The sequence below is a fragment of the Mchenga conophoros genome, linkage group LG10 (assembly GCF_057382185.1).
Source record: "Mchenga conophoros isolate Kocher_MC1m ecotype Shallow Benthic linkage group LG10, M_conophoros_male_GT1.1, whole genome shotgun sequence".
Lineage (NCBI taxonomy): Eukaryota > Metazoa > Chordata > Actinopteri > Cichliformes > Cichlidae > Mchenga > Mchenga conophoros.
In genome coordinates this window covers 36,975,020-36,999,716 of record NC_140535.1, presented here as the reverse complement: position 1 = coordinate 36,999,716, position 24,697 = coordinate 36,975,020, and the positions used below count along the sequence as shown (strand labels likewise).

Sequence of the window (24,697 nt, the reverse complement as noted above, 5' to 3'; positions counted from 1 at the left end):
TATATCATTTAAAACGATCATTAGAAAAATAATTTGCTCAGCAGAAATTGGTTATGCTGGTTAAAACATTGATTTATCTGGCTTGTTATGTGTGTACAGTATCAGCCTTTGGGTTGGGTTATAGTCTCAAATAAACAAACTTTTTTCTGAAGCATATCTCCGTTACGGTTCTAATAATTTAGTCAATGTGGGAAAGTGCCGAATAACTAAAGATTTTGTACGACGCTGTGCTCGCCTTTATTCTCAGAACAACACAAAGGAGGGAAAAAAAGAGGCACCAGTACTCAACTGATCAAGAGCAGAAGAGCATCACAGTCCTTAGACTGAGTAACAGATCATCAGCAGGCAGCCTCATTAAATGTTACCCGCAAGTACCGTATCGTGCTGGTTAAGAAAGGGACTGTGGAAACTTGACTGTGGGTCTTGGTTTTTTTTTTTTTTCTTTTTGTTGTTTTTTTACGCTTATCCTCATGGAATAACTTTCATTTTGTAAAATATGTCCACTCTGGAAAGTTTCAGAATTTAAAAAAACACAACATGTCATTCACACAGTTTGATGCTGCAGACACACAAATCGCTACAATAATTAAACACGATAAAACTGCATTAGGTTGAAGCAGTGCTGTATTAGTGGTAGTTGCTAAACATTGAATCAGTTGACATTATTGATTTATTTAATAATAAATATTTGCAAAATTTCTGATCAGTTTCATGTTACATGGCTAAAAACACTAAGACAAATCTTTAGTGGTAGTCAATGTGTTGCGCTCTTCTTTATTCTTGCTAGTGAAGCACGTGATTCCTCCAGCCAGGTGTTGGGCTCACCCCTCTGCAGGAAGGCGGACCTCCCGGACCCAAAGGGCTTCTCTGAGGTTGAGGAAGCGCCAACGAATTCATAAAAAGGCCTACAAGATAATTAAACATCGGTGAGCAATTCAGAGGTGTGAAAAACCTGTGTGTGTGAGAAGAATGTATACCTGGGAGTTTAAACTGAAATTGAGCTGTCAGATGGTTGACGGAAACCTTTTTAAGGAATAACAGACATGTCCTTTTACTTCTGTCTAAACCAGCTTAATTACAAAGCCTGGTAATTACTTAACGTCAGTGCAGTCTCATTAATGTAAGCAGTGACCTTCAGTGTGAATTTTGGCAGCTGAATGCAACGGTGATCGGTGATCATCGTTTTACTTTAAGGAGCCTGAATCTAAACAGGATGAACTGTAACTTTTAATTGTAAGCTTAAATGTCTTATAACAGATTAGAACCAAGGAAGTTTAATGTCAACAGAGGAAAGTCCACCGAAGAATGAACGTCTCGCTGAAATGTCATCATGTACTTAATTTATCTTGCTCATGATAAGTGTACTGAAATGTCTTGACCGAATCATAGTTATGAGTTTAGTCAGGACGTGTGGTGCCTAGTTTTCTCACCCAGATCTGGTCTCTTGCAGGATGAATCTCGCTGGCTGTAGTTGGAGGAAGCTGACGTGCTATCTGTGGAGGAGGACTTAGTTGAGCCGACTGATGGTCTTATTGCTCCCGGAGGATTTGTTTTGGGCTTTGCCTGAGCTCCAATCGAAGCAGAGTTGCTCCATTCTGGACAACAGTGGCAGACAAGTAATATAAGTGAAGCCCAAAGTAGAGTTTGCTGCTTTGCTTTCATTGCAAGTTACCCCATAAGTTGAACTTTTAACAGCACCAAACAAAACAAACAGATTTGTTAGATTGAGTGTGATCGAGTCTTTGCATAGTATCAGTATCATGTACTAATTTCAGTACTACTTTATGAGCCTCGACAAAAAGGTTGCCATAAAAGTAACTGAACTGAATTGATGAGGTCACACTGTGTTACGTGTGGGTCTCATACCAGAGTGCTCCTCAAGTCGAAAACGGCCAAAGCAGAGGTGAATCCTCCACTGTTTCCTGACATTCTCCTTCATTAAACAGTGGAAGAAGAATATGAAAAGTCCTGCAGCAAATAGAAAAGTAAGAAAAGGTCGTGAGCTCAAGATTAGATAAGATCTGGGTTTGAAGCTCTTTGTTCCTCGCGCAGGTATTTCTAATTTTCTCTGGAATAATTTCATATAGAGAAGTAAACAGCGGTGGTTGCTTCACTCTAATATACAAAAGAAAGTATTATAAGAGAGATCAGTAGAGGTGAAAGCTGTTGTGATATGGTTGCATCATTTGGCTGTTTGAAATCTTCCTTTTCATCTTTTTTTTTTTTTCCCTCATCCGAGCTTCTTTTGAACTCCGGTTGCAAAGCGGGTTGTTGTGGAAAACTGCACACGTGGTTAGCAAAATTTCACACAATAAATAAATCCACAACAACACCCAAAAGGTTGTCTTCTTAAAAGTAAAGCACCATCTTTTTACAAGTCCGTGCATGTTTATAATGTTTGATCTTTGGCATATTACACTATCCTTACTTCTCAAAATAGTTTTGACTGACTGAAAAGAAGAACTAACACAGCCAGATGTTCATGTCAGCTAATAAAGACACACTTGGCTGACCAGATTGAGGCTAAACAGTTACTTATATGGTAAAAATAAGCTTGATGACTTTCAAACTTAAAATAAAATTCTATCTGGACGTTATCGAGCTTTCATTAACTGCCTCTGTACAAAAGGACAACCTTGCAGGCTGTTGAGTCCAGAGAACAGATACAGCAGAACTATTCTGCCTGGCCCCCAGCCAAAGAAGCCAAGAGTCCATGTTAGCCCCAGTAACAAGGTTAGACTGGCAACTCCTTTCAAGTCCTGCATGACTCCACTCCTGGTCCCCGCCGGGCTGTTGGCTCGCATACGTCGAATCTGGATTAGAACCACCACAAAAACCTAAGAGGAGATTGAAAAGAAGCCTCAGAGTGGTTGGATTACAGGCACATGGTAAAAGGGTCAAAAGCAAATTTACACAGTAATAAAGAATGTGTCTAATATGAAGGGTTTTTTTTCTAACTCCACCAGCCACTTTGTTAGATAAAACTGTTCAGCTGCTCATTAATGCAAATGTCTAGTCAGCCAATCACATGGCAGCAGCTCAGTGCATTTAGGTATGTAGACATGGTCAAGGCAACCTGCGGAAATTCAGGCTGAGCATCAGAATGAAGATTTCTGATGATCAGTTCTGATTATCATAATTTGGTATAAACAACATTAAAGCATGGATCCATCCTGCGTTATATCAACAGTTCAGGCTGCTGGTGGTGTAAGGGTGTTGGGAATATTTTCTAGGCACACTTTGGGCCACTTCGTACCATCTGAGCATCATTCAAACGCCACAAGTTGCTTGAGCATTATTTCTCACCATCTCCATTCCTCTTTGATCACAGCGTACCCATGTTGAATTTAAAAGGAATAAGGAGAACACATAACAATCTGACAAGTAAAATCTTTAATGAAATGTGAAATGATTTACCCCGGTGTTGAAGAGAAAGATGAACACAGCGTAGGCAACCACAGACACATAAAATGTCACATCGTCCTGGAGCCAGCAGCTGGGAGGGTGACAAACAGGAAAAAGACAGACGAGGCATTAGTAGACGAGATCAGTGAACACGATGAATGATCAGTGTGGTCGTATTTGAACCTTCTGCAACTAATGAAAACATCTTACTGACTTATCATTCTTGAATCATGTGTTTGGATAGCCCGAGAGTGTAATACCATGTTACATGACTTCCAATATGACATCAGATCAGCTTGATCTGGCTGAAAATAAAATGTGAAGGAAATGGTTTTATCTATTTTTGAAGATTTGTGGTTTTACATCATGGATTTGCTTTTGTAATTGGAGAAAATATGTTGTGATATTCATTTTTTTCCAGCTAAGAGATAGATATAGATTCTTTAGATATAGAGAGAGATTCTATGTGAAAGCTGAATGAAACCTTCAACTCTCTTCAGATCATCAAGTATGTATCAAGATATGAAAAATGAATAAAAGATGAATCCAAAACTCACAAGTTATCAGAGTTGTCCAGCAGCTGTAAGGTAGAAGAAGAAGTGTCTGTGTAGATGTGACTGCCGTAGGCCTCTTTGTTCACGATGAGCACCAGGATGCAAATCACCAGAGGAAGCCCTGGATGGAGATTTCAAATACATACAAGTATGTATGTACTTACAATGTCATACCCTCAGAAAAACAAACAGAAAATATAATTGCTTTTAAAATTAACCCTTTTTGTTATATAAAAATAGCTGTCTAATGTAATGCACTTTTAGAATTGTTGATGATCATATTAAAAATACCCAAACTCTTAAGTAATCGCTGTGAGGCTATACTTTAGGTGTCACACTGCTCAAAAAGCTCCTTGTCAGGCAGTTTATTCTCTTTATGATTTCAGAAAGAGGGGAAATCATTAATATGGCCCAGTTCCCTCCATCTGCTGTTTAAATTTTGATTTTGTGAGATGCAGCCAATCAGAAGGTGACCTAAAAGGAGAGGAGCAAAATGGTTTAATACTCTGCACTGGGGCCCAGTATATGATAAAGATTATTTTGGAACCATGACTCATGCAGAGCATCTCTGCTAGAGTCTAACGATCTAGAGATGGACCTGGAAATGAGCATAATGCGTCGCATTAGAGATTTTTATGAGCTGTCATCACACCATATAAGTAATAATGTTTTCTGTGTTGCCATTAACTAAAATTCAGTCATGCAAAAATGTGACTCACCCCATCCCAGAAAACAAAACTTGAGCATATAAGAGGGCACGTAGGCGTTGAATACTTTAACAAGGGCAAAGTACATGTTAACGGCCTCTAATCCCATCCAGGTGAATGATGCAAGCAGGAAGTAGTGCAGGGTGGAGGCCACAGCCACGCAGAGAGGGTACAGACCCCAGGAGGACAGCCAGGAGTTGACCAGAAACACCAGATTCAAGCCCAGCAGGGCCAGAGAGAGGTTGATGAGAATCTGAGAGGGGTAGTCTCTACGAAGCTTTCTAAGAGAGATATAGACATCGTGGAGAAAGTCGAGAGGTTAGGTACTATGATACTTTTGTGCTACATGTAGATACACGTACAGAAAAACCTTTAGCAGTGAAGTAAACTCAACAAACCTGAGAAATGCATGCATTAAAATACCACCATGACAGTGAAACTTCAGCATATCCTTTGCTGTTTTCTAACACTGAAAACAATGTGTGCCTCACTTAAAACAATAGTTTTCCTCATACATTTGAATTGGTGTTGACAGGCCTGTAGTAGCACCCACAGATCTGTGCTGCATGTAAGCAGAAAACGCTTACTCGAAAGCCGTGTACGTGAGAACGGTAATTCCCAAGAAGAGTGACGAGACTCCACAACCAAGATAGGTGATAATGGTCAGGATCTGCTCATTAGCAGGGTCCAACTGAGTCCTGGCGACATCCTGGAGACATGGAGACGTTTGGTTACAGGGCTGTATTTTCCAGTGTGCATTATTAGCTCTTGGCTGATCCTGTTCCTAACTGTTCCCATATGCAAGTTTACTTTATGTAAACTTGCATAAAGCCCAGCATCTGTCTAACCACTACTACACTGAAACACTTTTACTATCTCTAGCACTTATAGTAAAATTAGTTTCATCATAGCTCAGTGATAAAGTATAGGAATGGGGTTTTATGTATTTTTATTGTGTTTAATTATATAGGGGAAAAAATCTGACATTAATTTATGTAAAGGAAACAACTTGTTAATCAAATAATTTAAAGTGGTTAAAAAAATCCTCTTCGGTAGGCATTCATTACTCTGTAGGCTGAAAGCCACAGAGTAATGAATAAGGGACACTGGTCTGCACCACAGAAACCATGGAATAATTAGCGAAATAAGTAAATCTTTTTAAATAAAATGTATTAGAAATTAATTATAGATTCAATACATTATGTATTTATTTCAATTTTTAATTAATTACAGACACGTTTAATTATTTAATGATGAATTTATTCATTTAATTTTGGCGTTCTTGGTACTGAATAGCCCAGGAGGCATTTCTCATATTTATTATTATTAATAATGGTGCAATTGTTGCAAAACAGCAATCCCATTACAGTATATGTTGTCGGGAGTTACTCGAACATAATGAACTGTTTCAAACTTTTCTTTGCAGTAGTTTATTTTTTTCAAACTTTTCTTTGCAGTAGTTTATTTTTAAATATTATTCCTTTAGTGCCCTCTGCTGGTTAAGCCTGGTCAAAGCATATTGACACCACTGCAATTCAGTTTGATACAAGAAAAAGAAAAACATAATTAGTAGTGTGTGTATTGTTGCTGCTGTTACCAAAACTTTAAAGTGCTCTGCCAAAATGTGCTTTTTAGGAAACAGAAAAACAATATTAAAGTAGTAGTTTGTACCAGAAGAACTCCAAAGTGTGTGAGATGATCACACAGGCAGGTTGTATAGTAAGGGCTGCTGTTGTATTTCCGACATCCATAATTGTCCCAGTCTCCTTGTCCATCTGCATGAGAAGAGTAATGTTTAATGTGGCCCGCTTCTTCCAGAGTTGATTTGATTTGGAAGAATAGGACTGAGATCAGGACGTACTGTTTTTATTGAAGTTCCAGTACACACACTCGACCTGCTTGTAAAGCTTAATCAGAGACAAAAGAAACATTAATGCATTCATTGATTAAAGGTGCTTTCATTACACGCAGTGTATATTGATAGAACAACCTCTCCTACTGTGTTTGGTATAAGATGTTGGAGTGTGACTTCAATATCTTCTTCCAGGTCTTTGATTGGACAGCTGGCGTTGGTCACACTGGCTGCCACCACAAAAGTGTTGAGGGTCTGATCTATTTGTCTCCCCTGAAGTTAAAAACACAGTACATATGAATAACATGTTTCACTAATAAGCATCTAGGAGCAATTCTTCACAAAGAAGTGGCTTCATAGAAAATACCACCTTAAAGAGCGACGCGATGGCGTAGAACTGAAACTGGATTCTCGGTCGGGTCTGATTTGGGGCTTGTTGGGGGAAGCAGTGCTGCAGGGCAGATGGGAGGGAGATGAAAGCCAGTGTGCTGTTGAGGGGATACCTGTTGATAAAAATCTATAAAGACAAATTTTCTTAATTCTTTTTAAAGCTCAGGCAACATGTTTCAGCTAACACCACCGTTGATTTCTGAGATGCACTGCAGACAATTTGAGCAGCATTAATGCGGTAAGTACAGACTCATCTGTATGTTTGCTTAAATATCTCCAAGAAAGACAATGTTTAGTGTCAGTTTCAAGCTGCTGCAAACAGCACTGTTCAAAGCAATGACTGTAGAAAAGCCTACATTTATTGGTTCAAAGTAGCATGTTTTATTCCACATGTGGAAACCTTTTGTAACACCTGTTCACCTGCTTCTTAATGCAGACATTCAGTTTTATTTATATAGTTCCAGTTGACAACAACAGTGGCCTGTAGGCACTTTATATTATAACATAAAGACCCTACAATATTAGAGAGGAACCCCAACAAGCACAGGACTGCCCTATGAACAAGCACTTGGCAACATTGGGAAGGAAAAACTCCCTTTTAACAGGAAGAGACCTCCAGCAGAACCAGGCTCAGGAAGAGGAAGCAAGCTGCTGAGATGGAGCGAGGGGAGAGAGATGGGGCAAATGACAAAATATTAAATCAGCCAATCACATGGCAGCAGCCTTGTAGACATAGTCGAGTAGACCTGCTGAAGTTCGAAGCGAGCAACAGAATGAGGAAGAAAATTTACAGAGAAATTTTGCCGACCTCGGGTTTTTTGCCAGTAGCATCAGACGCCACTCCAATCATTAAACTGTTAAACTCTCCAGGAACTACATCCACCACTGCGATGCCGATGGCTGGAGCGACCAGGGTGGAGGAACCCTCATAACCCACTATCCTGTCTCCCATTGCTTCTGTAATATTCAGGATGCTGGAGAGAAAACAGAAGATTTTAGTGTCCCCACATCAGATTGTTGGAAAAGTTTATTTCTCGTTCTGCATTCATTCCTTACTTGTTAGTAAAAGGCACCAGGTTGCTCTCAGATTTCAGTATGTTTGAAATAATGTTGAGAAGAGCTTGGCCCAGCTCTGGTGTGACCACACTGACGTTAATGATGTCCTGCAGCTTGTTGAGGACTATCGTCAGTTCGTCATAGTTGAGTGTGGAGTGGTTACTCAGTAAGACTTCAATCATATCTACCACATCCTGAGCACTATCTGGAAGTTAAATGGCACAACTTGTGAAACAGGCATTTTTATCCCATTCTAACTTGTAACACAGCACATGTCTAATATGTAACAGGGTTTATGTTGGAAATACAGATGTTTGGGTAATTTTAGAGCTGGGAAAAAAGTCTGTGACTGACCGGCAGTTACACTGACATGGTACAGGTCAGGGATGGTCTCCACCACTGGACCACAGTCTTCCAGCTCTGGAGCCATCCAATGGGTATTGAGCTTGCCTTTACTGTCAAACAGAAGGTGGACAGAGGGAGAATGCATAAAAAAATCTGCAGAGAGTAAAACCTTTAACCTTTTTTTAAAATTTTCATCATCTGGTTATACTGCCACCTCAGCATGTTGCATATCAACATTTGCTAGCTGCACTCTTACTGGAAAATAAATGGCATCGGCTAACTACCCAACAACAGAAATGAGGTTAATTGGATGGATTGGTGACATTATGTGAGACCTCACACAGCTGTGAGCCATTTTGATTCTGAGAATTACCGATCATTTAACCTCTCATTAGTCACACTGAGGTCTTGATTAATGCATTTACAGCAGAGCCATCACTGAGTGTTGTGACACTGAGTCAACACGCAGTCTTTAGAACAGCAGTAAAGCCATATAAATGTATACCAACGGATGTGATTAATACTCAGACGTATCCATGTGTTAAATTTATCAGCCAGCCAAATACATAAAACACACAGCACACTTCAACTGTAAACATGAGGACAAATGTCAGAGCATGTGTACTTTAGCAGTGTTGGTCTAATAAATCTTTACTGCTGGATTGATTTCCATTACTTTAGCTGCAGATATCCAGGGCATCAAGAGGATGAAGCCCAGTAATTTTTTTAATGTTTTTTCACTAGTAAAGGTTTATATTGTTGAGTAGACAAATCCAGCAGCCCTGATAATTCTAAGCTTTTAAAAAAGTCACCTACATAGATGACGAAACCCACAGATTCATTGCAGCGAGTTGCCCAGCAGTCTTTCACACTATGCTGCTTTTAAACTCAACCATGTCACTGACCTGTTGCCATTTAATCACATATTTTGTGAGATGTTTCACTTGGACTACAAATGAAAAATGATTAACAGTCCGAGCTCTCACCAGTGTCGAGTGGCGTGGTGGTCCGGGTTCTTTGGGCACGTTTGATTGGCAGTTTCTCCTCCTGAAGTTTCAGGCCACACAAACAGGCCCTTTCAGGGTTTGGCGCATTTCTGCATTGCACTTAAATGACACTGGAACAGTGAGATGTTTGAGAAAGAGATCAAAATGAGAAGATTTTCAGGGCTGGGTCCCCCCCCCTTTTTTTTTTTTAACTCACATATCTGGCTTATCTCTATGTCCTCAGTGAGTATGGAGATGGACCCCTGATTATAAGGTGTCAGCAGTATGTTTCGTATCTTCTCTTCGATTTCATGTATGTCTGACTGCATCATGACTTGGACCTGGAAAATACAGCTCTCTCTTCTGGAAGTAACAGAGCTAAATATGGTTTGCAGAATGACAATGCGCTCATGTACATAGCAAATATAACATCATGATGTTATACTTTTTTAATATTATCTGCGTAAAGGCAAATAAAAATGAACAACGTAGCAGCCAGTTTCCTCCTCCTCCAGGCAGAATTTCAAATTTTTTGTTTATTGTAATCAGTTCTAAATAAAATTGTACGGAGACACACAAAGCTTACCTTGAAACTGTGTCTGCTAATACCTGGGAAAGAGTAAAAAGGATGAAGATGAAGCTTTCAGGGAGAAACAGCCTTTTGGTTTAAGAAGTCACTGACATATTTTTTATGCTTACTTACTCTGGTAGGGTATTCTGACTGCAGCTTAGGATGATTTCTGGAAGTGAGATCAGTAACTTAAGTTGTTCAAATTGAAAGACCTTTGCGTTCATCAGAATGTGACATATTTCTGGAACTGGGTGAGTTGATGTGTGGTACTCTACCTTTGAGCTTTGGGGACCAGCTGAAATTCAAGCACTGTCATCAAGTTGTTTGGTAGGCTATTGTTGAGCTGTGAAGAGGAAGTTAGCATTCATTTTTACTGCATTACTTCTGCTGTCAGGATTTTACACCCCTATATTTAACCAGGTGAAGGAAAAATAGTTTCCTGTATCTTAAAATAAGAGCTTGGGTGTTCTGTAAGACTTACCCAGGACCTAAGGATCTGTTCTGAGTCACAGCCGCCTGTTATGGACACGTTCACCTTAACCTGAAAATACAGTTCTGCAAAGGAAATTGAGACAGATCAGAAAGTTTTCACCAAGTAATTTATGATGTCAGATGAACCGTACATGCAGTTGTGAAACTGACCGGAGACATTTTCAGGGTTTGTGGCAATGGTCATGGGCGTGGTTACGGTAGTAGAACTTGTACTTGTGATGATGCTTGTGGTTGGGGGTCTAAATTCGGTGGTAGAAAAGGGTGTGGAGGATGGTATTGTGGTTGTAGAGGTAATATTTGTCACCGGAGAAGGCTGTGTCATCGTACTGGAGCTGCTGGTTTCAACTAAGAAACCATCTGGAAGATGCATGTCAGAGACCCACAATGAGTTTTTCTGCAAATACTTCACAAGACCGCACACGTACAGTGCTTATTAATTGGTTAGACCAACACACAATGAATAGTTTATGCCACGTCTACTTTAAATGAACAATATTTGTTATTACAAAAATGTTGTTTCTGTAACGGTTAGTCCAAATGTATGCACAAACGCTTCAATCAAAATGATATTTGTTCATGTTAAAATATAGATAAATATATAAAAATGGAAATAAATATAAAAACACCCTTAAAATTTCATTTATTTCATTACTAATTAGATAAATTAATTTTTGTGATTGAACGTTATGCACTCAAGAAAGTCCAGTTTGTCAATTAAAATTTGGGAATATAAATGTGAATTCAGTTTGATATTCCTCCTCTGTGTCTGCAGAAAAGCTGGAGAACATTAAAAACTTGCAAACTTAAACTGATTGCTTGTTGGTGCATATACCAAGGTAATGACCTAAAGCTACTGCAAAGCTTTGCAGAGATTATTCGACCAAGAAAACAGAATCTGAAATACTGAAACTAATGGAAAACTTGGGATTTATTGGATTCAAATAAAGATCACACAAACGTTTCATCCAAAGCAAGTTTCTGGAAAGAAAACTATTAAAAACTATTTGCAACAAAAGAGACTTTTGAAAAATACCAAATTTAAAAAACAAGGCAAGACCAGGAAGAAACTGTTATGAAAGCCAAATGAGATTATAAAAAATATAAAGTTTTTTGGTTATTATGTACGAATAAGAACTATAATTAGTTTTTTATTAACTATTATCAGTTTCTGTTGAGAATTGTTTCCTACCGACAGGTGTGGTGTGTATGTTTTCTGCATCAGCCCACAGCTTTAACAAACCACTGGGGTCGTTGTAGGGATTTTTAAGCCTCGTGGCTATTAGAGACTGCACATCTGCCACATCCACAGCAGGGATGACATTCACATATACGTTGCAGCGAAAACTACAAGGAAGACACAAAGTCATGCTTTAGATACCACGTTCTTATTCTCTTCTACAACAATGCTTTTCAGGTATTTCGATTATTTTGGGCTCTTTAACCAAAGTTAAAGCCCAACCAAGGTTTTTTTCTATTAAGATGAATGTTTTTCCCAGATTACAAAAATTTTTTGTTTTGTTTTATATACAAATGAAAGAAACATGTCTGTACATTAAAAAAAAAAAAGTCAGATAGAAATCACACAATATTCTGGGAACTGTAACTCTCTACCATATTACCTGTTGACACTGGAGGGACTGAACCGCATCTGAAGAATAGAAGAACATTTAATACGTATGAAACAAGATGCTGATAAAGATGCTGTCCAGGTCTTACACTCCTACTGTCCTACTGGCCAAACAGACACAGCTATATTTGCATTAAGATAACATCCCCTCATACATACATCAACCTGATGCATCAGTTGAGCTCTGATGTTCTTACCAGCTGGTCTTCATATGGTGTTTTTACGAGGTCTTCTGTATTGGATCTGAAAATAAGAAAATCAAAGAAACTCAGTAACCTTATGGCCCATTTGTTCCTCCCCTCTGACATGTACTATAAACAAGATTTAATTGTGTGACACACAGTGAGATTCAAATGAATTTTATTGCAAATGTAAATCATCTCCTACCTGGATAGTTCAAACACAGATACTATGTGTAAATAGATGTCGCTCGGCAGCTCCTGTCTGAGCTGCAGGAACAACAAAGAGCAGAAGGCAGTGTTATAGCCGCTGAGATTTACTGCTGCTGAATAAATGTAAAGTAAAGCCTGCACAGTATAATGAAGTCCAAAGCAGCAGGGTCTGGAATTTTTCAGAGAAATAAATGACGAGAAGTCTGACCCTACACAAATTCCCGCCACAGCACGCACAAAATTCCTGGATCCAAAACAATATCTGGATTGAGTCTGTGAATTTCTCTTCAGAATATATATTTTAAAAAATGGAATAAATGACATGAACTCATTGGTAGAGGTAATAAAAATAATTATTCTTATAACAGTTTTTCAAGAATTTAAAAATAGATGAATAAACCTTTTTTTTAAAGTTTTTGTTTGTTTTACCCATTGGTGTGCGATGTCTCTGGCTGTGTAGATCTCAGTTTTGTTCTCATCCTGACGAACAATAGTAATTATCAGTTTCACTTGGTAAATGGACCATGCTGCCAAAGAGAACATAAAACTGCATTAAATGTTTGTAGATTTCATTTAAGACCATAAAAAAACAAGAGTGATAACTTTCAAGCCTACTTCAGTGTGTATATATTTATATATATATATGTATTTTTTACAGTTTGACAGATTTTTTTCTTTATCTTATAAATATTTGAACCTGACCAATATACCACTGGGCTTGAAAGTAAAGGAGAGAAGGGAGAAATTGTCATATTATCTTAGTGAGGACTCATAAATAACTACAGATAACAAATGCTGAGAAATCTCTGGGTTTTTTTTGTCTGAATAAAGAAAAAAGTATCAGTCGATATATTGGATTATTGAATCACTAAATATTGGTATCAGTCTTAAAAATCCCCACATCACTCTGCCTCTATTTAATAATGGCTGCTTATTATTATAAACCAGTAGCTCTCAAACCTCAGAAGCCTGCAGAGTAAAATGACTTTACAGCCCACCGTTTCCATCAATCATTAACAATTAAAAGGATCCAAGTCAGACTTGACTTAATTGAAAGTCTGTGTAAAAGCATCAGCATTTTTATTTTTCCTAAAAAAATACATTTATTCAGCTTAGTTTCACCAGCAGCCACCTGGTGTGTCTCCCTGCCCCACGACTGCGACCTGCCCCATAGGTTGAGAACCACTGTCATAAACTATATATTTTGTATTACGATATGAAGAAAAGATCAAACTGTATTTTTTCCTATCTGCACTGACCTAAAACTGGAGCAGCGCTTTCAGCTAGAGGGAAAGATTCACGTGGAACTAATACTGCGTTTTTCATATGGCTGAACAGACTGTGTGAAAGGAATTTTCTTATGTAAACTAAGCTCTATAGTGCTATGAAAGAGGATTAGGGCCAGTAAAAGAAAAAAATCTTTGGGGGTCATGAGTTCTGACTTCTTCCATATTTCTGAGAAAAACTGGAATGTTTTTTTTTTCATAAAATTCCTGCATTTAGTAGCCAAGAAATTAGAATCATTAACAAGTAAAAGTGTCAACATTTATCATCTTATTGAAACTGTAGACTGTTCCAGTTTTGTAGAGATGAAACAAGCTGCTTGATTAATGCTTCGAATTTTCATCTAATTGATTATGAATTTGTTTTTACATTTACTTAACTGCCAAATAGAAAGGTGGTGAGTATTTAATGTGAGGGGATACACCACAGACAGCCAACAAACTATCGCTGAGGCTGGAAAAAGCTTGATGAATGTGGCATTTACTGCAGTAAAATAAAATCAGATGATAACGGCAAAGGTTTCAAGTGAAAGTATTCAGGGTTTGTAAGTTGCATGCTCACTGCAATTCAGGCTGCAATCTTGTAGTGGAGCACAGATCTGAGTGTCCCAGTTGTTTCTCTCCCACTTCACAACATCCCCCTCTGTACAGTTCATTGATGCCACTTCCTTGCTGCTGCGTTCTCTCCCCCACATCCGAAACAGAGAGAGTTTTCCCGACACACGGGATATAGGAATGATCTTTATGTTGCCGTTTACAATGAAATGTCCTGATCCCAGAGTGAGCGATCCATTGGGGGCCAGTGTGGAGCACGAAGAGGAGGCAGAAGAAGCAGCTCCATAGAGGACTGTGAGAGAGGGAAGGCATACAAAAGGTGGTCAAGGAAAGACTAAAAAAATCACTGAAACAGCCAAGGCAGGTTTTCCATATCATTTTCTAAACAGGGAATGTAGCTGTAGCCCAGATTCATTTAAGACGTCATGAGCAAAAACACAAGACGGCTATAACTCTTGATAGTGACCTTTGTAAGCAGATTATCACTTGATGCAACCGTGTTATCAATATATAAATCACTGAGATGTTCCAGCCAGACAAGTTTTAGATAATAGACTGAAAAGGAGCACCTGCATTCAGTATTGCCTGACAGCCTGTGTAGGAAAATCAGAATCAGTTACAGGAGAAAACTGAGAGGATCAGACTTCTAGATCCCAAAAGCCATTTCTAAAAAACATCTTTATTTCTTCACCAATCTTTATTTCTAATCCCAGAATAAAATTAGGCTTTTAAAGAACACACGATGAGAGGAAACCCACCTGCCGTGAGGTTCAGCAGGGTCCCTTTAAGGTATAGGGCAGGTCTGTCTTTCGTATGTGACCAGGTCAGGCATAGTGGGTACCACTGTGACTCAAGGAGGACGATCTTCTGGGTCCTCCACTCCACGCCAAACAACCAGACCACTAAATGACCCGCCTTAAACCCCAGCCCCAGCTCAGCATACTGTGCCTTTGGATGTCGGTACATAAAGGCGGTCCACGGTGAGGAACCTATGGTCTAGACATGTTTGGAGTTAGTGAGATTTCATTTCTTTAACTGTTCGGCACCTTTAAAAATATCCCTGTGACAGTTAAACCAGTTATAACTGCAGGACATTTATCATCAGTACCTTCTCTAGATTCAGGTAGAAGCAGACTGTGAGCTCTTGCAGGGGGGGGATGGTGATCTGATGCTTTAGTGTCCAGTGGCTGCATCCTGCAGTGAAATTAGCCACTTCCCCCCATAGACTGAACCTAGGCACTGAGAGAAAAATACATCGTTTTTATAAAAAGTGCTTCCACAGCAGGAAATCTGAACAAAGGGAGAAGGTTTTACCTTCAGAACCTTCTGGACGTTACATAACTTTCCTATTACAATACTGAATGCTGTTTATTGATCATGTATTCTAATTTATTTATGAGATCTTGAGACTGTCTTTCTGGATGGATTTCCTGATCATTGGACAATGTCCAGACTTTGTTGTGTATTTTGGTTGGAAATGAGCAGTGGATGTTGATAGATCCACTGGTAGATTTTCACCATACATTGTTGTGGAAGCAAATCACTTTTGGAGCTTCTTAACTGGTTTTGCTGGGTATTATATGAAAAAAGAACATTTTTCATTCCTGAAAGGAGTGTGTACAGTCTGGTTTTCAAGTAATTAAGACACTTAATTCAGCTTCTGCATTGAGTTTGATCCTTTTTCAGTTTTAGTTAAAACTGAGAGTTGTCGCAGTGTGTTGGGAAACCTCAATTATGTTCATATTTAAACAGGGTTGGGTTTTTTCTTTGGTTTGTTTGTCTGTTGAAACGAAATATGTTTAAAATTTTTCATCTGAATTAAATAATTACTATATTATTGAAGTGTTTGAACTGTTTTATGCATAATGTCCCATTTTTAGAGGTTCATAATTAATTGGACAATTGACTGGCAGGGAGGTTCTGTTCTCTGGTTATTAAGCAGCAAAAAGAGTGGAGTTTATTCCAGGCTTTTCAGTGAAACTCCATTATTGGGCTGAAAAGGCAAAACAACCCGGTCAGAGAGACAGCAAAAACTTTAGTAGTAATCAGCAATCTGCCTCATTCTTACAAAGCTTGCATGCACCAACCAACTCACCAACAACAAAAAGCCAGAAAGACCACAAAAGCAACGAAAATTGAATTATTTCCATGGTTAAGAAAAACAGCCTTAAAACATCTAACAAAGTAAAGAACACTCGATGAGGGGTTGGGTGGATCTACCAGTCCAAGAGACATCTTCAAGAAGCCCTTTTTCATACTTTAGACTCAAAAGATAGAAAACATCTAAAAGAGCTGGCACAGCTCTAAAAAAAAATCAACCTTTATAACCCTTAAAATTCTGTGAGTCCACTTACCTTTGAACATCTGAAAATGGGGGACTGTATAAAAATTCCTCAAAGTTAAGTCAATGCTTTTGTTAACATTGAATTTAACCCATAGATTGTTTGATTTGAAACGCACTGTGATGGTGTACGCAAGCTCAATCACAAAAAGAAAGAAAAAAACACTTATAAACCTAACTGTTAGTCTCATTGCAACTCTTTTTTTTTCATTGTCAAAAATTACCCTAATGGGTAATTATTTTTTTGCTTTAGAAATTATCATCAGTGTGTTTTGCAGCCACTTTTACAGACCCGGCCACTTTAAAAGGAACGTGTGAAGAACATTTTTTTCTTCTTTACTTATTTAGTCAGCAGGAGCTGAATCTGGAGTCAGTTAAACTGTCTACAGTATTACATCATGCTTTTCCACCTTTCACCTTGTGGTCTTTAATGGCTCTACATGATATACGTGAGGTTTGTTTTAGATGATTTTGACTTTTTTACAATCAGCTGACTTTCTCACAGAACCATGGCTTCAAGTAATACGCAAACATGATTTGTGATCAAATAAATTGTGATCTCTTTTGTATTTTTTTCCATTTTTTTAGTTGTTCCTACCGTCTGCTTTAGCAGGACCCGGGCTGCCCAGCAGAGACAGAGAGAAAAAAACATTCAGGTAATTTTGAAGGATGACCATGATGAAATCTGAAAAATAAAATTAAATAATTACACTATTATTTGTGCATTAACTGTATAATAAAGTATTTTTATTATTAGAATTATTAGAAGCATCAAAGTTTATCAAAGTTTTTGAGCATAAGTGAAGAACTTACCTTCGACAGAATCGCCTGAAAGCCAGGAGATGAATCTGAAAGTAAATCCTGGTCGAGATTCTCAGCAACTACACTTCATCCTGCAAAGTCTCAGCTCACTGGTTTCGAACAAGCTCTGAGACGATGCATAAAAATCAAGTCACGAACCTTTGTCTGTGACCGTGAAGCAGGTAATGCTGTTGTCTGGCTGTGATTGGTCGGTTCGTGCTATTATGTGTGTGCAGGTGGGACAAAAAGTCAATCTATAAAAGTGTAGGAGGAAAAAAATCACGGCCACACAAAAGCATACGTGAAACGGTAATTAGCTCTGACAAACATGCACTGCTTTCTGTCAACACTACCTGAACATGAAGACCTAATTACTCTTTCAAGGCTACATGCATGGCCTTCAGTAGGTTGGTATCTGTCCCTGTGCAACAAAACCATCCGTATAAAATGTGAAGTTAAAAAAAACAAAAAAACAAATTCATTAAAAATAAACTGAGAAATTGAATCAAAAAGAGAAAAAGTCATTCTCAGTTTTATAGAAAGTTTATTTGAGCTTTGATCTTCACAGAAACATGCAACATTTATTCAGATTTTATCTTTATTTAGAAGTGAAAGGGTTACAAATTTTATTTATGTAAAAAATACAACAAGCAAATATCAATTAGCAGTTAAAACTTAAATACGGACACATGAACAATTAAACGCTGCAATTTAAGCAACCTTAGATTATTATTTTTTTATCATTTACCGACTGCAACATGACACGCATTGATTTCTGAGCTTTTAACAACACAGTAAATGAAGGTTAGCTTTAGCAGAATAAGAATGAATGATGCAGCTCTAACAACAGAGTCGGGTAGCTGTTGGTAAAAATACTGTTCTCTTACATTTGGACAGAGAGAAAAGGCTCCTGTCACCTCCTGTGAAAACTTGTTACTAGTGGTTCAAACACCAGCTCACACATTTTAATGTAATACAAGTCTGACACATGCCGCTGCTGGACTCAGAGTTTCTCATTTTCAGACGTAGACGTCACTTAACATCAGAGCAGGTTAAAGTACTCACATCAATTAATCTTCCAAGATTTCAGCTGGATAATAAACAGAATATTGAAATAAGATGCTTGCTGGCATGTAAAAACAACAACAACAAAAAACAAACAGGTAAGGTTACATCCTTTTATTCTTTTTTTAAATTATTATTATTATTTTATTAACCCGTCCTCCAGCAGAGTCATGGTCTGAGTGCTTTGTTTCGCCAAAACACATTTGCTTTACCAAGGGGAGCACTGTAGACTCTATCACCTTATTTATTTACTTTATTTTATTTCATTATTCACATTATTATCAGAGGGGATATAATGCCGGAGCGGACAGGAAGTGAAGGCCAGCTTGGTGATAGAAAGGAGAAGAATGCAGGGGAATAGGTTTACATCATTTTGAAACGGGCATAAAGTCGTCCGTCTCTACTTGTTGCCGCAGTCAGTGCAGAGGATGTCTTTTCCCTGGCTACGAAACGCTTGTTGGACAAACTGAGGGAGCACTTCTTACAGTTGAAGCAGTATTCATGCCAGGAGCTGCCCTCATAGTTCACCACATTCACCCCTTTACCAAAACCTGAGAGGAGAGAAGAGCAGAGGGGAGTTAGACCGTGTCTTTGGTCTACCTTTGTGTGCCACCTGCTGGTCTTAATCAGTAAAGACATCAGCTGTATTTGAATTGCCTTAAGCACATCTGGATCCGTCAGATGAAAAGTTACAAAACACCTTAAAATCATCTAAAGATTTAATTTTTTATCTTCAAATAGTTATTAGGTTTTTTTTAACATCATGGTGTGAGGTCCCCCCCACCTACACCTCTCTTTGCACCTTTGACTCTCTGTGTCATCCTTTAAAAAGCAGCTTAAAACTCATCTGTTCATGCAGGTGTTTGCGTAGTGTTTGTGTGCCTATGTTGCTTTTGGCATGTGCATTTAACTATTCTTTCTCTGGAAAAGTGCTATAAAGACAAACTTCCCTTTCTTTCTTACTTACCTGGTAGCTGAGTGCACTCAGTCATAGTTATGGTTCTGGTACAGCTTCCATTTACCTGTTGTGTTTATTTTAATGCCACGAGTTTAACTAAGAACTCAGATCTCAGCTGAGATCTGTGTTTACTTGTTAGTCGGTCCAGTCTTTCATGCTGCAATATCACAGACTGCATATGAAAGAAGGATGTAGCCACTGTGATGCAATAATATTTGTTGCAAACACTTTAGCTGAGTTTTTATGGACACAGCAGATACTGCGCACTACACCAGCTAAGATGTCATTCGAATGGTAAAGTGCCACCTGCTTTAACCTCCTTTTGACTCTAATAGAGCCATCACTTACAAAACAAACACCATGTTGTATTAAGACTTAGACTAACGAGTGAGAACATGCTCTCATTGTGAAAGCGCTGGTGTTTAGAAGGAATTCAGGTATAAAGCTAACCTGTGATGGGGTTCTGGCAGCCGCTGCACTTCTTGGCCACGGAGGTCTTGTAGCAGTCGACACAGAAGACCTGCTCCTGGTGGTTGGTGAAACTCGTCCCTGCCAGAGGCTTTGCGCAGGAGCTGCACACGAAACAGTGGCTGTGCCACGGCTGGTCCTGGTAGTTCACTCCTCCAGAGGTTATAGGCTGGAGATAGAAGTTAAGGGATGTTTTACCATCCAATTAAAATAATCTTTGAGTAGTTTAATTACTGTTAAAATAACATCTCCATCCGAGATTTGTTTAAATATTTTCCTTGGGTTTATTTTAGCCTTGATTTAGAGACGACAGTGGAGAGAAGGCAGGAAACTTAAGAGAACAAGCAGGTTGCTGTAAGCAGCCTCTGCAGTAGCCCCATGACATACTGCATGGTTCGCCTGCTCAACCAAGTGAGATACAGTGGCTTCCACATTTGTTACATTTAGCATAGTTTGGTATGAATTAAATAGTCGAGTTAAAAGTACAAATGAAGCAATAATTTATTAATAATCTGGTCAGTCATTAGTGTAATGGGGTAAAAGGCTAAAATGCATTTAGGCTGCAGATTTCCCTGACAGAAAAAAAATTATCCTAAGTATCCAAAGATTAAGATTTTATGAATTATTGCACTATTACAGCCTGCTTATTAAAGGAATTTTGACATGTCAAAGCAAATAAAAATAAAACAATGAACACAATTAAACATTTAAATGGCAGCGTGCCTAAAATTGCTATAAAAATGTGACTTCAAAGTGATCTTGGTGATATGAGGGTGGCCTGGTTCCCTGTGTGAGAGAAATTACCTTCTTGCAGCTCACGCAGTGTTTAGCGAATTTGTCATCATAGCAGGGGCTGCAGTAAATGTCACTTCCTTTGGAGAGAAAATTCTGTGATCCTATTGGTCGTTTACAGCTGTAACAGGTGAAACACTCGTCGTGCCACGAGTTCCCTTTGTACTCCACGCTCTCTGTTCCTGCAGGGGAGAGAGAAGGATTATTACTGCTAATGCTGAATAAATACAGTAGTATAGAGGACATTTTTAGGCCTGCATGAGTCCTTTTTATTTAACAATAGTTTGACACTATAATAGTCAGTACACCCGTACTGCCCTAAATCATGTATATATTTAGATGTTCTGATGAAGAAACTCTTTTGAAAATGACTTTTTCCAGCTAACTCTTTGGTTTTTTTAATCACACAAGACAAGCAGATCAGTGGGCCACCCTCTACAGAGCATTGGTGTGAATGTGATCAGTCGTACCCGCCAGTATGGGTTTATAACAGCCGTGGCAGCGTGGAGCATCCTCTCTGGAGCAGCACTTCCCACACATGATGCGGTCATCCTTGGTGCTGAAGGGCTCCTTAGCCAGAGGCTTGTAACACTTTGCACAGCGGAAACACTCCTCGTGCCAGTATCGGCCCTTGTGGCTGAGCTCCTGATGGAGGAAAACGGAGAGATTTTTTGGAGGGTTTTTTTGGATGACAGCTGGACGCAGGTGGCAGGAAATACCAAAACTTCTAAGTCCACACAGAGAAATGCAGCTCGATAAGACACCTTTGTTTCCACGGAGATGGGACGGTGGCACTCGGCGCAGGAGTTGGCGCAGAACTTTGTGTGGCAGCGAACGCACACCGGCCTCCCCTCGTTACGGACGAACCTCTTCCCCCCGAGGTCCTCGCGGCAGTAGAAACACTGCGAGCTGTCCGCCATCGTCAGGATACAGTCCCACCTGCAGCAAGAACAGAACGGAGGGAGGAAGTAAAAGCTCTGCCCAGCAACGGCGGTAAACACCACACTTGTTTTGTTTTATGACAACAGATAACGGTTCATATTTTATGATTCATGGGTCAAAATGGATTTTAGTCGTTTGTGGTTTCAATTAAGAACTTTTGGTCCTCACCAAACAGCACATCTTTAAAACCAATCACAAAATTTAAGCATGAGCTCATTTTAAACAATCCAGCTGCAATTATTTATTCTCATTATGGATGAGCCTCCTGATCATGTGCTTCATTAATCAAAAAATTTCTTTCTAACAGTTCTGGAAGCAACTTCCATTTTCCACCACTTCTTCAAACCATCAGGTTATTTTCTTCTTATGTTCTGTGTGCAAAAATCTTTGAAAAACATAAAAAGTTAGATGAGACAAAAATGATTACACGGATTGCTCGGAGCTGAAATTTCTCCACAGAGCACATAGACCATAACTATTCACCGCGGCTCAGCTCTGTGGGATGTTTGAGCAGCTGGTGAAACTAAGACACCATCAAAGAGGAAATCAGAGGCTGAACTGGGATTCTGTCAGCTCACAGCTGCGTGTGAGCTGTGTGTTATTCGAGCTGATTTCGTGGATACACAATGACGTATCTGTCAGTGTTTCTGTGTACCTGTGTTTACAGTGGTTGTGCGGTGCGCTCGCTTCCTCTCCATTTATGCATCTTATCTCTTCCTGTTAAAGCAGCTCCTAACTGATAAGTTTGACAGCAAATTTTACAGCTGATTCGGGAGGCAGATGAATTAGGCTTTTATTTGCTCTTGACTTCCTCTTCCTTCCTCTAGTAATCTATCCATCCTCATCTTTGTATTCCCAGGCCGTATACCTGCCCTGTTTCAGGGACGTGTCCAGATGTGAGAGTTTGTGTTGGTACTTGTATTGTGTAATACTACTTTCTTGTACTCCACAATATTTTAGATGCATGTATTGCACTCCATGCCATGCATTATAAAGCCAAACACCGATTCTTTTCTTTTTCAGCCATCATTGTCCTCTTGCATGACCCAGTTTGTTTGTGTTTGGTTTTCTCCAGATGTGGTGCTGTGCATTGTGGCCAGATGGCTACACTTTGTCGTCGTCTGTCCTAAGGATCTTATTCCAGACGTTTTGTGGTTTATTTAGATGCAAATTTGAAAACCTACATTATGCTGCTATGATCTTTTTAGAGAGAAGAGTCTTTCTCCTGGCAACCCTTTCAGCCAAGTGAAACCTATCTAATTATCTATTATTCTATTATTATTAATTGCAAATATTAATGTTAGTAATATTAGTAGAATCTCACAATTGTAGCCTTCCTGAGGACCAACATTTGTTACTTTAATGGAGAATGAGGAAACCAAGAAGGTCATTAGGAGAGTAGAAGCTCTATGAGTCAGTGCCCCGTCTCCAAGGAAACGTATCTGGATCCATATCAAATCCTAATGGGTTCTTCATTTGCCCGTGCGTCATATCTGCACCAAGCTTTCTGAAATTCTGTTTGCTAGTTCTTGTTTAATCATGCTGACGAGCAGCACCGCAAACGTTGGCACACTTGATTTCTCACACTACAGAATCCAGAATTCACTCTCCCTAAAATACAGGACACATAAACGCCCTAAACATAGAACCAAAATCACCACGTTGACCAACATAAATCTGATCACAGAGCTGTGATTACAGGGCCAGAAGTTCAGACGGTAAATAATAAACAACATGTTGGTTAAAAATGTATTTTTTTTAAAATCACAGCTACACAAAGGCACGGAAATATGGAAGAGGAGCGATCTCTACAGTCTGTTCACTCACTTATTTCCCACATCAGGTTCATGCTGCCTGACCACGAGGAATTCTCACAAACTGCTGTGAGACAAGTGTGTGTGTCCATGTGTGTCTGCACAGTGTGGTGAACGCATGAAGGAATGCCTGGCATGACTAATGTGGTGAGATCAGGAACGCTGACATCCTTATGACAACACACACAGACACACACACACTCCACTTCTTAAATGAACCACTCCCTTAGAAACCACAAACTATAGTGTTCACCTCCTGTATGGAGCGACATGTCGGCACACATTCACGAGGAAGTTCTCATTTTAGGAAACTCCTTTCCCAGTCTGTCCACCAGCCATTTCTGTAGTGCATCAAATGTAAAGGTCATTTAACTGTTGTGCAACTGTTATATGTACAGTTACTAGTCACTTTATTATGTGCCTCTTGCTAGTACTAGGTTGGACCCCGTTCGGTTCGGTACTAGTTCGGGGAGGCATCTGCTCGCTGACATCTCGGGGGGCTGACACCACCATAAATGAGTGGTGTGCGCACATGTGTGTATGGCTGGGCCTGGGTCTGGCAATTGCTGATCTTTGCCCTTTGTAGGGCATGTTCAGCAGGAATCAAGACAACACTTTTCTGGTCTTATATTGTCCAAATTTGGCAGGCCTGTGTAAATTATAGTCTTCGTTTCCTGTTCTTAGCTTACAGGAGTATCACCCTGTGTGACCTGCTACTGTATTCCATCTACTTCGAGGTTTGAGGTGTTGTGCACTCAGAGATGCTCGTCTGCATACCTTTGTTGTAACGAGTTGTGTTGCCTTCTTATCGGCTTGGAGCTGTCTGGACCTTCTCGTCTGACCTTTGACATTAACATTTTACCCCAGAGAACTGCTGCTCAATGAATATTTTCGGTTTCTCAGATCATTCTCTGTAAACCCTAGAGATGGCTGTGTGGGAAAATCCTAGTAGATCAGCAGTTTCTGAAATACTCAAACAAGCCTGTCAGGCAGCAACAACAAAGTCACCAAAATAAATTTCTTCCTCACTCTAATGCTCGGTTTGAACTTCACCGGGTCATCTTGACCATGTCTACATGCGTAAGTGCATTAAGTTGCTGCCATGTGATTGGCTGAATAGGCATTATTGAGTGTGTAGTGGCCATCACAAGAAAAACTGTTTGCAACTTGAAAACATTTCAAATTGGGATAAAATGAGCAGTTTTTTAAACATTCTACTTAATTACAATAGTGCTTTTAGCTCAACAGTAATGTTACCATGGTAACATGCTGATGTTTAGCGAGTATAACACTAACATGTT

At 39.2% G+C, this 24,697-nt stretch overlaps 2 pseudogenes; both read right to left on the bottom strand.

The window, feature by feature from the left end:
* Nucleotides 1-705: 705 nt before the first annotated feature.
* LOC146566465 (adhesion G protein-coupled receptor G4-like) lies at nt 706-17,442 on the bottom strand (annotated as a pseudogene).
* A 1,187-nt stretch (nt 17,443-18,629) lies between these two features.
* Nucleotides 18,630-21,607, bottom strand: LOC146566464 (four and a half LIM domains protein 1-like; annotated as a pseudogene).
* Between the last annotated feature and the right edge of the window lie 3,090 nt (nt 21,608-24,697).